Here is a 13,814-nt window from a genome sequence, read left to right on the forward strand (position 1 = left end):
CCACTGAACTGTACACTTACAAATGGTTAAGATGGTAAATTTTGTGTTCTATGTATTTAGCGCAATAGAAAAATTGAAAAAAAAAATGAAAGATCAGCCTCCAGATGGGATAACTGCTTTCTGCCTTAGGTTGTCGTGAGTTCCTTATTCTGATGTTTTTTTCTTGAAAGAAATATTTTTCATAATGTAGGTTAGTAAGGGATTTTGCACATCAAAATTTGAGTAACTACAAAATACATGTTTTCTACAATGGTGTCTGCTGGGTAAAGAAGAATAGTAACTTTGTTTTGTTAGTTTTTTGAGCAACCTCCATACTGTTTTCCATAGTGGCTGCACCAGTTGACATTCCCACCAGCAGTGCACAAGGGTTCCCTTTTTTCCACATCCTCGCCAGCATTTGTTATTTACGGTCTGTTTGATGATAGCCACTCTGACAGGTGTGAGGTGACATCTCACTGTGGTTTTGCTTTGTCTTTGCCTGTTGATTAGTGATGTTGAGCACCTTTTCATGTACCTGTTGGCCATCTGTATGTCTTCTTTGGAAAAATGTTTATTCAGTTCTTCTACCCGCTTTTTAATTGGGTTGTCTGTTATTTTGATATTGAGTTGTATGAGCTACTTATGTATTTTGGATATTAACCCCTTATCAGATTATCATTTGCAAATATTATCTCCCATTCAGGAAGTTGTCTTTTTTGTTTCTTCGGTGGTTTCCTTTGCTGTGCAAAAGCTTTTAAATTTGATTAGGTCTCATTTGTTTATTTTTGCTTTTGTTTCTTTTGCCCAAGGAGACAGATCAAAAAATATTGCTACAACTCATGTCAGTGAGTATTCTGCTTAGACTTTCTTCCAGGAGTTTTATGGTTTCCGGTCTTGCATTTAGGTCTTTAATCCAATTTGAGTTTGTTTTTGTAAATGGTATGAGAAGTACAGTGACTTTGGAAGAACCGTGCTGACCAAAAAGAAAATCTCTCTTAATATATTTTGGATTTGGGAATCTCTGGTGTTGTACAAGTTTGAAAATTTTTAAGGAAGGAAGCTCCTCTGTTCTTTCTTCCCAGAGTAGCATATTAGTCCCACAGAATATGGCAAGATCACTCTTGTTTACATTCAGGTTCCTGCATCTAAATAACAGTCCCACCCAGCTGCTGCTGGTATTTAGTCTGGAACCACTATAAACTCTGTTTGCTTTGTTATTTTACTAATCTCTTCTAAATGAGATATTATTTCCAGCTACTGACTCAGAATCATTAAAACCCTGGAAAATGACAATATTCGTAATTGGGTTGTAACCAGTTAATACCATGCTAGGTTTAAAAACATGTATTTGGGCTTCCCTGGTGGCACAGTGGTTGAGAGTCCCCCTGCCGATGCAGGGGACGCGGGTTCGTGCCCCGGTCCGGGAAGATCCCACATGCCGCGGAGCGGCTGGGCCCGTGAGCCATGGCCACTGAGCCTGCGCGTCTGGAGCCTGTACTCCGCAACGGGAGAGGCCACAGCAGTGAGAGGCCCGCGTACCGCAAAAAACAACAACAACAAAAAAACATGTATTTGGGGCTTCCCTGGTGGTGCAGTGCTTAAGAGTCTGCCTGCCAATGCAGGGGACACGGGTTCGAGCCCTGGCCCAGGAAGATCCCACATGCCACGGAGCAACTAAGCCCGTGCTCCACAACTACTGAGCCTGCACTCTAGAGCCCTCAAGCCACAACTGCTGAGCCTGCGTGCCACAACTACTGAAGCCCGCTCGCCTAGAGCCTGTGCTCCGCAACAAAGAGAAGCCACTGCAATGAAAAGCCTGTGCACCGCAACAAAGAGTAGACCCCGCTCGCTGCAACTAGGGAAAGCCCACGCACAGCAACGAAGACCCAACACAGCCAAAAATAGATAAAATAAAATTAAAAACCCAGTATGTACAATATAATCCAAAATTTAAAAAAAAAACATGTATAATAAGCTGTGTGTCAGAGTCCCATTTTGAAGAGTGTTAAAAATGAATATTTGAGGTGTGCAACACTCTTTTTAAAAAATGTATTATTTAGAACCAGGTGAATTTATTCTTGAAAATAAAAAAGTCATGACACCAACGTAAGCGTTTTACAGGTTTTTCCATTATGACATTCTTCAGAAATTTCTGTCTTGGATAATGTGGGTTTGCTAAGTGTTACTGTGTCTGAAGAATCAATGAACAAAAGTGATGGGATACATCTGAGTGAATTTAATGAAACCTCAGTATACTTCTTTTTGTAAAAAAAAAAAGCCTAGAGAAATAGAGGATCTGTTTCAACTCAGTCCAAATAAATGAATTATTGGAGCACATGAAAGCCTTCTTTTCAAGGTAAATTCACAGCATGTGAAGAGCATGACGGTGAGGTGATTATGGTCTTTTTAGTTTGAACCTCAAGAAGATGTCTCTAGTTGTATAATCCTGCCTTTTTGGAAGTAAAAGGTAAATTTCTAGACTGTTTCAGAAGCAGTGATTCATAATCAAGTGACTCCCCTGTGCCTGGTGTTTTTACACATTTTTGCTGAAACATCTTACTCCAAAGTAGGTATTATTTCCATTTGTTGACGAAAAGTGAGCAGAAAGAGGTTGCTTAGCGATCAGCCCCCATTTAGTGAGGTGAGCGCCATGTACTGACGCCTTTGCTAACTCCTCTGTGATACTCCGGCATTTAATCTTTGCAGTGACCCTTTGAGGTAAGGGCCACAGTTATCTCCATTTTCAGACCAGGAAATCTGGGCTTTGAGAGGTTTACTTACTCAGGGTCACATGATAAGTGAAGGTGTGAAAGCAGGATTGAACCCAGCCAATTGAAGAATACTCAAGAGAATCCGTCAGGTAATCACTTTGGTTCCAGTGATGTATCCCGACTAAGGCTGCCTGGATTCCTTAGAGAGGAGCCCATCTCCATCTTCTGTAGCCCCAAGATGATGGAACATTTGCCCTGACTTATTCTATACCAGCGGAATAACCCACATTGATATGCTGCCAATGGGTATAAGATCGGACAGGACATGCAGAACTGGATTACCTTAGAATCCCTGACTCATTCAGAAATACCTATGAAGTGTCACATCCTGGGAACCTAGGGTTTAAGTCTTAGGGATTGAGGTAACCAGGCAGAGTTTATGGTTTATCAGGGAGATACAGCCGTGACTAATCTTTCTACCTGGGGTGAATGTTTGCATGGAGATGGGTGAGGCACCATGGGCATGGGGAGGACAAAGTGGTAAAAGCATGGAGAGGTCCAGAAAATGCTTCTCGAGGGAGGGATGGTCTGAGCTGCTAAGGCTGAGTGGGGGTGATGGAGAGCCACTGAGGGAGTGGGCAGGGGTGGGAGGATGGAACGGCATGGTCATAATCCGATATTAAAAGATCATTTTTGCTGCCACGTGGAAGGCTGACAATCTGGGCTTTGGGAGACGGGTTGTGAGGTGCTGGTACCGATCCAGGTGCCTCATTATGACGAAGTATGAGGACGACAGTGTGGCTGCATTTTCAGTTCAGCAAACTTGCTGCTGCCGGGTCTCCCTAACTGAGGAGGCGCTCTGTTCAAATTTGAGGTTGTTCAAGGCTGGAATGCGTTTATCATGAACCACATTTGCCTCTGTCACTCCTGCCACTCAGAATGATGTCTCTTCTCCTGTAGGACGGTCTGCCTTCCACGCTCCACCCCCCGCCAGGCACTTCCTCAGTTAACTGAAATATTTCTAGGTCCCCTCCCTAACTGTCTGAGCCTCAGTTGTCAAGGTCTGGGAGTACTCAACACTCTTACCAGCCTGGATTGTGTCATAGGTACTGGGTAGTTCCAGGCTCAGGCGTCATCTTCGACGTGTGGCGGGGTTCTGGGGTGGGTGGCAACACTACAGGAGATTCAGGCACCTAAGCTGGCCTTCGGAAGGGGGTTTGTGAGGAGTACGTCCAGAGCACAATAGAACATTACCCACACCCTACACCAGCTGACCAGTGTAGAGCAGAGTAGTACTTGTGTATATCTGCACTGAATTCAGTACTTCTCTCAGCTCAGCCTGTAACTTCACTAGAATTTATGCTGTAGCTAAGAGCTGGAAAATAAACTGGTAGGTCTTTTCCAGACTGATTAGTTCATAACTTCCGTGGAGCACATTACTTACATTTTTTGGATGATGAACTTTGTAAGGTCAAGGGCTCTTTCCTACTCAATCCTGGTGCCTTTTTCCATCTAGCTTAGTGACTAATACACGGTAGCCCTTCAGGAAATAGTTGTTGAATGAATGCAATTTGGGTTCTTTTGACCTATATTTGACATTAGTATTAGGAAATTGTTCCATCGTCACACGTTTGGAGTCATGATTCTTTTATATAACATTTTAGTCATTTTAAACCTCGGATTAGCTGTAACAGTGATAAGCCTGTTTTATATCTTTATTTACATCATAGCTAAGCATGTCCAGTGGACTAGGAGGTAGTCTTGTGGATGTTTAAGAAATATTTCCCAATTAATGTATCAAAGAGTTTTTTTTTTTTTTTTTTTTTTTTGCGGTACGCGGGCCTCTCACTGTTGTGGCCTCTCCCATTGCGGAGCACAGGCTCCGGACGCGCAGGCTCAGCGGCCATGGCTCACGGGCCCAGCCGCTCCGCGGCATGTGGGATCTTCCCAGACCGGGGCACGAACCTGTGTCCCCTGCATCGGCAGGGGGACTCTCAACCACTGCGCCGCCAGGGAGGCCCTCATTAAGGTTTTATTTTGCATTTCCCTGCTGGCTAATTATGTTGATGAGCCCTCGTGCTTACTTGGCATTTGTTTGTTTTCTTTGTTGAAAGTGTTCATTCAGATTGTCTTTTTTTTTTTTTTTTCTTTTCTTTTCATGATGCTGTTTTGGGGCACTGAGTTTTAATACCATTAATGAGTTAATACGAAAAATTATAAGGGAGGTATTTTGTTGCTGACATATTTTCAGGAAAGGAATCTTTTCAATGGATATTTTGTGTCCTGCACCATTTTTCTTTCTTCTTTTGGGCGTGTAGAGGGAAATCTCTTGTCATCTGTTGGCCTATTTTAATTTTTCTTGCCTGCTTCGCTACATGTACTTTTTACTGAATCTGTCAACTCATAATCTCTGGGAAAACCACATGTGAAGGTACTACCTGCCTCTCTAAACCTACTGTCACACGTGTGCTTCCATCGTGCGTAAGCCTCGACTCCCGTGCCACTGTGAAGGCCCCTTAATTGACCCCAGTCGGCAGCCTGTAGTAGGCAAGGACATCCTTCCGTGCTTTTTGGTTCCCTTGCACCTACCACTGTACACTGTAAATTACTGGGGAGTCAACAAGTGACTGTTGGTGATGATAAGCTGCTGATCTGGGTAAATTAAGGGCTATTGAATGATTCCAGAGTTTTAGAGAATAAGAGTCTGTCTAAACTGATGGATCTAATAGTAAATTATCTTGAAATCCTTACTTTAGAAACTGCTAATGTAAGCTGTAGAATACCTACATTTTGCTTGAGAACTATCTATAAAAATCCACTTGAAAAAATATATTGTAGCAAAGCTATGATGATGATTTGGCTGTGAGTAAGATGGGGTACATCTATTTGTAGAGTAGATGTTTCTAGGTTAGATATCCTAAGAGAATCCCAAATTTGGTTTCAGATTTCTCATGGGCCTTAATGGTTTAATCTAGCTGTATCCATAGAGCCAAGGGCAGAGTATGTTCTAGAACATTTTGAGCCGCGTCTTGTATTAACATAAAGTTGAGTTGGCTCATCAAGGGGGGTCCATGCTGTGTAGGATAATGGATGTGTCGGAAGATAGATGAAATTATGAGCCCTTAAGAAGTTATATATGGAGACTATGATCTAATAGAGCACTGGATTGGCACCCAGCAGATCTGAGATCTAGGACCAGCTTCGCTGTGTGATTTTGGAGAGGTCACTTGACCACTCTGGGGTTTCATTTCATTTCAGCTCTGAAATGAGTCAACTGAAAGAATATGTGCTATGAATTATTTCTATTAGGATGGCTTTGAGGTCACATGACAACTTTGAAGATAATTCCAGCCCAGAAGTTCTTCATATATGGTGTTACTCCCCATCGCGATCATAATTGTGTAACGTTCCTGTCTCTGAATTGTGAGGGTAAAAGTTCAGCACTTTGTTACTTTGTCTCTTCCAAAGAATGAGAAGGAAAAGGCAAAAATAATGATAAAGATGAAAAGGAATTTTTCGTACAATTTTAGGACAAAACAAAAATACTGTTTTCAAGGTAGTAAGATACAAACCTCTTTACTTTGTTATTATGGGTCACAATCAATTTAAATGGGGCCCAGAGATATTTTGGATTAAAATTTCTCTAACGTCCTTATGAATGTCTATGATGTTATTCATTTGAATTCCTGGAATCCCACGTATTTCATCAGGCAGATAAAATACAATCTTAAATTGCAGGCAGTAAACAGTCAAAAAGAGCCGTAGAACTTGGAGTTTATATTTCATTTTAATTTAGCACCAGTTCTGGCTTCACGTTCTTGCTGAACATTAGGTAATAAGAGAAAGTAGATTATTTTGAAAGTTTTAAACGTGAGAGTGGGAATTATCAGTCTTAGTGGTTATTTAAGTAGACATTTTCAGGCTCGCTTTTTATTTTTTTGAAGCTATTCAAAATCTAGGTCGAGATTTGCCTCCTGACTCCTAAACCCCTGGCACACTGTTCATTACACATCTCTCCAGAAAGGAGCTACTGGTGGTTGGGAAGCTGGCGTCGACCTTAATGAAGTGGTTCTCAGGCGTCATCTGTTGAAGTCCCAAGTGCCTCCTTAAGAATTTTACTGTTGGTTACTCCTACACGCATGCAAAACATGAGTAACTCTCAACAAAACACACAACTTTTACAGTCAGAGCAACTCCCATCCCTGTCTGCTGGCTCCCACTGTCAAGTAAAAAAAGATGTCGTTATCCGGGCTCGTGGCATCCAACGAAAGCAGATGCTAGAGGAGAAGACGTTAAGACGTTAAGTTTTCCAACATATTTTCTTGAGTTGCTAGATGTCCAGGTAACAATCACTTTCATGACTTCATATCTAAGTATCTCCAAATAGAGTGAGAACACCTACGTGTCACTCAGACCTGGGGACACGACTTTCCTCAAAAAACCTCAGTTTCTTGCCCCCTTTGTAAAGTGGAGTCACATTGTTTCTGGACCTGAGTTATGTGTCCGGTCAGTGTTAATTATTTCCTTCCTAAAAATGAAATACTCAAAAAGTGGGGCAGTGTCACCTCCCAGGGCTGTCCTTGCTTCAGGAGGAAGAAAGTCGGGACAACAAGGCGCGTATTTGTGAGCTTGGGTAGGAACTGCATTTGGAGGACATGATAAGAGAAAATGCTAACTTGTAATATTTTATTCCCTTGCAAACATGAACAAAGTTTCTGCAGTACAAACAATATATTCTTTGTCACCGCAGTTGTGCAGTTGCTTGTGAGGGGGCTGCATCATTTCCTGCGCGGTTTTGTGAATTGGAAGGATGCCCTGCTGCACTGGGGATGTCGAGCTTGGAGCGAGGCGGAGCCTTGCGGGGGTCTCCGGGCTAGTGGCAGCCCACAGGCTCGTTTGGTCATTTTCCATTAAATGCACAAACATAGCCTACCTTATAGTTGATTTTTGTCTTCTTTCTGAATCGATTTAAAGTTTACTAGAGGAGCTATATTGGAAAGAGGCTTTGGACCCAGTTTTTTCCCAGGTATGTTAGGAAATACCCCGTCCCTGTTACTCAGTGAAAATTGGTTTCTTGTTAATGATACTTGAAAAATTCATCACTTCTCTTCTCCGGAATAATAATAATCTGTGCTCTTTTATTTTAGCCATCTCCAACTGGACATCCAGGGCACCTCTCCTGTCCTTTCTGAGTCTTCACTTGGAAGTTAACAAGACTCTACGGCCTGAAAGGGAAATCAAAGGTAATTACATGTTAAAAAGTGTATTATTACATTCCTGTATACATCTGATGATCATAAAGTAACGACAGCCCCTTATTTGTTGAGCGGAATTCGGGTGTCCCCCTCCCTCATTTTTCCATCTTTTCTCTCCTGTTTACCCCCTCCCTCCCTGCCGCCTTTCCCTCCTCTCCTCCCTCCTCTCCTCCCTCCTCCCCCTTTTTTGCATGTATTCACTCAGCAAACGTTTGTGGAGTCTGCCTTGTGGGGTCACTGTTAGGAATGGGAGGGACCACCTCTGAAAAGGGCCGTCCCGCCAGCTCTGTGCCAACAGGCCTGGCTGAGGCTGGCCTGGCTTCCGCCTGTCCCCTTGCCGTCCCCAGAATGCTCCCCCTGGGCTGTGAAACACATGCACTTCTGCTGAAATGCATGGCCTGTTCTGCTCAATAACTGAGAGCCTGGGGAGGTCCGGCACCTGGTGGGCCATAGGAGCTAAGCGATCGATGAGCGTTGGGTGGACATAGGGCATCGTCCAGACCAAGACTCTTTATCCTGGGACAACTTACACGCTGCTCAGAAGCTCCAGGGACAGTGGAGCTGTACCAGCTTTGAGGCAGGCATATTTTCCTTACAGTGAGTTTTTCCAGGGAAACTTGGGAGGACAGTCCCAGCCAGATTTATGAGTTGGCTTGTGGATGGGGGGGGTGCAGCTCTGGTCAACCCACCCCTTGCCCCCTTCCTACCTGCTGTTGGAGCTCTTCTCATAGGTGGGACACAGCCAGACTCCCTGGGGCTGGTGGCTTTGGTGACAGGAGGCTCTGGGTCCGCGTCTGGACTCGGCCGTGTGTAATGTACGTGATGTTGGAAAGCTGTTCACAGTCCGTGCCTCGGTTTCTCCACCTGCCACATCAGGATGATAGCAGTGCCCACATCATGGGATCGTTGCGAGCATTGAAGGATGAGTTGCTGTGTAGAGTGGCACGTGGGAAACATTTAATACGTGTTAGTAGCTTTTGTTCTATCGTCTTCTGCAGAACAGAGGTGATAATATCTATTTCTCGTGGTTACTGTAAGTGTTAAATGAGGTGGCGCGTGCAAAACAGGCGGTGCTGGGCACACAGCACTCTCCGCCTGTGGCAGTCCTCAGTGATAAGGTAAAATAACAACAACATTGTCAGCAGATGTGATCAGAACAGGGCAGATGTTGTGACCCCAAGTGTGGCGAACATCTAAGGGTAGAGGGGCCCAGACAGCTGTCCGTTCAGCTTGTCAACCAGGCAGTGCATGTATATCAAGTTATGTTATGAACTAAAATCTCATCCTTAGTTTATCAGACCATTGTCTACACTTTGGTCACAAAAGTTAATTCATAAATGTTTTGGTTGTGATTGGCCATTGGAGTGAGTAGTTAGGAGTTACATACTCCCATAATCCTTTTATTCTTAGCAATATTCTTATCTTTTGAATATAAAGGGCAGTGTTTTGGGGGTTTATATGAAATTTTAAAAGTAACTTCAGAATGAAGATGATAGATGTTGAATAGCATTAGAATCCATTAGCACCTGTCTGTGATCATGATACATACGTGTAGTTGTTCCGGTTTCTCTCTTTAGATGGTGATGATGCCTTTCTTCCATCACTCTTAAATGTGAAGAATCCTAGTGTTTATCACCCATGCTGTATGGTTGTTCCAAAACTATAAAAAGGGAAGCCAATGGAAATCTAATAACAGTTGATTCTACAATAGCTAAATTAAATGATGCTTGTAGGAAACACTTTGACATTCTTTTCCCGGTACTTTGAACCCCAAAAACATTTGAGCCATGGTGTATCAGAGAATTTCTTACCATTTGTTTTACACATTTCCTTTCTGTACACTTGAAACAAGGGATATTACTTGGCTTAAGAATATCTTTTAAAGAAAAGAGAACATTATGTTCTCTTTTCTGACGCTGAGTCACCTCAGAAAGCAAAGGTTTTTGAGCCCTTCTGGAGGTGGAGACCTGCCTTGTTATCTTCGCACCTGTGCCTGACATCGGGTTGCTCAGTGAAGCTGGGAGTGGCAAGGGGATGGATGGGAGCACAGGAACTCCTTTGTTAGAATGCTGAGAACAGGATGACTTTTCAAATTTGCCTCAAGTGTTACCGTAACACAGTTTAAACCGTAAATAAAGACGTTTCCGTGGGGCGGTGATATTTCGTGTGTTTTTGAATGCAATGAAACTAGCACGTGTTCTGTCCTGAGCTTAGGATGCTGGTGGGCTGGAGTCTGTCTCTTCTTTCTTCCTGCCCTCCCTCCCCATCTGCCCTCTCCCCTACCCCCGCCTCCTGCCTGCTTAGGAGAAAGACCTTGACTGAGGCCCCATCAGTCCCTGCTCTCTCAGTGGCTCCCGAGCAGTCCTGGGCTTCTTCCGGGGTCCTGATGAGAAGTCCAGCTACCATCAGTAAGGAGGCTGGAGCAGTAATGCCACCCCTGCCCTTTCTGCTGCTGACTTGTATTCTGATCGATGACGCTCTCCATATGTAACACACCCAGGGGAGGGCCAATCTGCCTCTCCGTTCCGATCCGTGGTGAGGCATCTCTGATATTGACTCAGACCCACCTCTTTGAGGGTTTTGTCGATGTTCTTTGCTCTATCTTTTCTCAGCTAACTTGGGAGGAAAACATTCTGCTCTATTAGCATCGCTGCTTTGTGGCAGTGAACAGTCTAACCATTGTGTTTCGCAGTAGAGACCCAGGTTCAGGCAGAAGTTTTATGTTCTCTTTGAAATCAAGACTTAGTCTTTTATCTGCAGCGCTCATTCCTACGATAGAAATCGCACACTGTGACTCCTGATCTTACTTAGTGCTCTTCCCAACAGGACACATTAACCTCTTTGATTAGGTTGGTTGGGTTTTGTTGTTTTCGAAATCTGCACAACTTAAAAAATTCGACTTGGTTACATGGTTGCACATAGGTTATGATTTGTCCTGAGAATAAACAAGTAAAAACAATACAGCTACTTCTCAAAATTTGTAGCAGCGCTGAATGAAAGTTTCTGCAAATCTTGGAGTAGTTGAGTTGCTGCTCTGAGTGGCATAGATGAGTGGGTCCCTCCCCTGCAGACGCACAACCCCCAGAGGTGACATTTGGTCTGAACTCTCATTGAGTTTGCCTCCTTATTTGCTTTTGGCATTGATCTGACCTGAGTACCATCAAAGAGCAAACCATTCAAGCAGGAGTATATTTCAATATGTAGTTATATACGGTTCTTCAAACCCTAAGACTTTGAATTTTTTTTCTCCAAGTACTGAGTGTCCTGTCTTTTTGAATTTCTGTAATATAAGTTTAGGTTTTCCTTGACTGGATTTCCCTGATTAATATCCAACCATACTTTTATTTATTTATTTTTACCTTGTTTTACTGTTGAGTTAAAGGAGAAAAACATCTGATGGTAGGTTTTGCTTTCTGAGGGTTTTTTGAGATCATTAAGCTAATTTTAATTGATAGACCTCTCATGTATTCACGGCATAAAGGTACAAGTATGTTAAAAATTTTTTCTCCAACTTGGTCTCTAATCCTAGGCTCTGATTAACCTTCTGCAAAGCCTGTTATCTACAGTAAATGTTTCTAATTGGTACATATGATACTTTGCAAAGAAACACAATACTTAGCACTTTTTCAGGTTTTTGTACACAAAAGTGTAATTTGGCTTTCCTTCTCTGAAGGAAAATTTGTTTATTTTATTGACCGAAAATGTTTCCAATTTAAGATGCACACTTCATTCATAAAGATGATGTTCCATTTTAAGGAGGAGTGCAGTTTATAGTCTTTTAAATTTTTTTAGTAGCGTCTCTTTTCAATGAGTACTGTTCTTGGCTACGTGTTCTGACTTGTTTCCTAAGTTAATTAGAATTGGAAAGCAGACATTTCTTTTCTCTCTTTTTCACTGTCATTCAGGGCCACCAAGTGTCATTATCTTGATTTTCCTCCCCTGTGTCCACCCTGCAGTTTGCATTTTATCTCAAAGGATGCTTCTTTCTTTGGTCTCTGTCTGAGCAGATAGGCATCACCAAAACATGACACAGACAGGGACTGTCTGGGTTTGAGATGCAGGCTGTATGGGACCCAATGAATTCTAGATTGTTCTGACCTAGTAACTCACCCAATTTTTCTTTCTTAATCTTCAAAAGGTCCTTTTAGGAGGGTGATTGTATTGAAAAAGCGTGTCACTCTTCTTTCTGTGATTACTGATGACACATAAATGTGTCATAGCCTTTTCTCACTTAAATGGTATTTTATTTTTTAATTTATTTATTTATTTTTTTGGTCATACTGCACAGCTTGCAGGATCTTAGTTACCCGACCAGGCATCGAACCCGGGCTCCCTGCAGTGGAAGCTCGGAGTCCCAACCACTGGACTGCCAGGGAGGTCCCTTCTCACTTAAATTTTAAATCTCAGGTGTTGCTCACTCTGGATCAGGTGGCACAGCTGGCATCACTCCCTCCATCAACCCTAGGACATCACTGATGGCCGTGCTGTTTACTCAGAGCTGTGTTGTATTTTCCATGTGAAATCCTGGAGTGTTTAAGATGTTGCAGGTTTAACTTTAACTCCTTATTTTACTGGGGAGAAAATTGAGACCATTTGACAGTTGCCCTCATTTAATGTATTTATAAGAATGCAGCAAAGATGTCTTTTTCTATTGTTATTAATATAGGTATTCTTCATGTAATTAAAATATTTACAGAAAGTAACTAGTGCATTAAATCATACTGAAAGTGATCAGCCTTCAATATGCACCCTGGGAAGGGACAGCTGTGCTTCACCTGGGGGCTCTGCTCCCAGAGCCGACACCCAGGAGTTTCCTAAGCGGCCGTGTGGTTGCGTCTGCCCCTTGAATAGTTCACTTGGCAGACGTGCCCTGGGCATCCACAGTACCATGTGAGAAGGCAGGGCTCCTGCTCTTAAGAAGTGCACAGTTAATCTAATCTGCCAGGGTTGTTACCTGATCCCATATTTCTATAAATTTAACATTCGACAGAGCCACTAAGATTTTCTGATAGAAGTTCCCTGATGGAGCTGAAAAAAGCGTACCGGCCCTGCATTAGTGTTGACGAACTGGCATTTTCCCTGTGTCCTTCTGGGGTAATCCTGCAGGGTGTTGCCTGCAGGGCCTGGGATTAGGGTCCATTTGAAACCGAGCAGGACCCTGCAGGGCCTTCCCAGGGACAGAACCCCCCATGCCCCCGTCTCTTACCTGTAAAAAAGCTTTAGCCTCCTAGACTTTCCCTGAGTTCCAAAGAACAAATTTAATCAGAAAGTTTTAAAAATGCAGAAACAAAGGAAAGCAGTCAAGCAGGACAAAATAATAATAGTTTAGCCATAAAGCAAAGTCAGGGACCTTTAGTTCCTCCTCAAGGGCTTATAGATAATATCCTGAGCCATATTCTTGAGTTGTTTTTCAGAGACTAAAACTCCCACCAGGTGGAAGACGTAACTGCATGCTGACCACCAACACCCAGACCCCAGACCAGTTGGAACCAGAAGGTCGAGTTTCCCAAAACACCTCCCTGTTACCTCACCACCAACCATTCAGAGAATTGAGCATGAGCTGGTCACACACCCTGTGACTGTCTCCCTCACCCTGTCTTTCAAAACTCTTCCCTGAAAGCTATCAGGGCTTTTAGGGCTTTTCAGCACTAGCTGCCTGTTCTCCTTTCTTGGCCCTACAATAAATGCTGTACTTTCCTTCATCGCACCCTGGTGTCAGCAGACTGGCTTTGCTGCTCCTTGGGCAAGTGGACCCACATCCAGTTTGGCGACACAGTTCACCTGGCTGTGTTAACAGTTAACGATCCCAGGACCCCTCCTCGCTGGCCTGGCTTCAGGAAGGGAGGACGAGCCCTGGGAATGGTGGGAG

General features: G+C 43.3%; 1 protein-coding gene across 7 annotated transcripts in view; it reads left to right on the forward strand.

The window, feature by feature from the left end:
- The window catches only part of FAM110B (family with sequence similarity 110 member B), a 129,315-nt gene that overhangs the window by 24,099 nt on the left and 91,402 nt on the right, over positions 1 to 13,814 (forward strand). For all 7 annotated transcript variants that reach the window (XM_030859706.2, XM_030859708.2, XM_060287233.2 and 4 more), the window contains exon 2: positions 7,838 to 7,933. The gene's annotated coding sequence lies outside the window, so the exon portion shown is untranslated. The remainder of the gene's footprint in view (positions 1 to 7,837; positions 7,934 to 13,814) is intronic.

This window comes from Globicephala melas, chromosome 17 (genome assembly GCF_963455315.2).
Source record: "Globicephala melas chromosome 17, mGloMel1.2, whole genome shotgun sequence".
Classification (NCBI taxonomy): Eukaryota; Metazoa; Chordata; class Mammalia; order Artiodactyla; family Delphinidae; genus Globicephala; species Globicephala melas.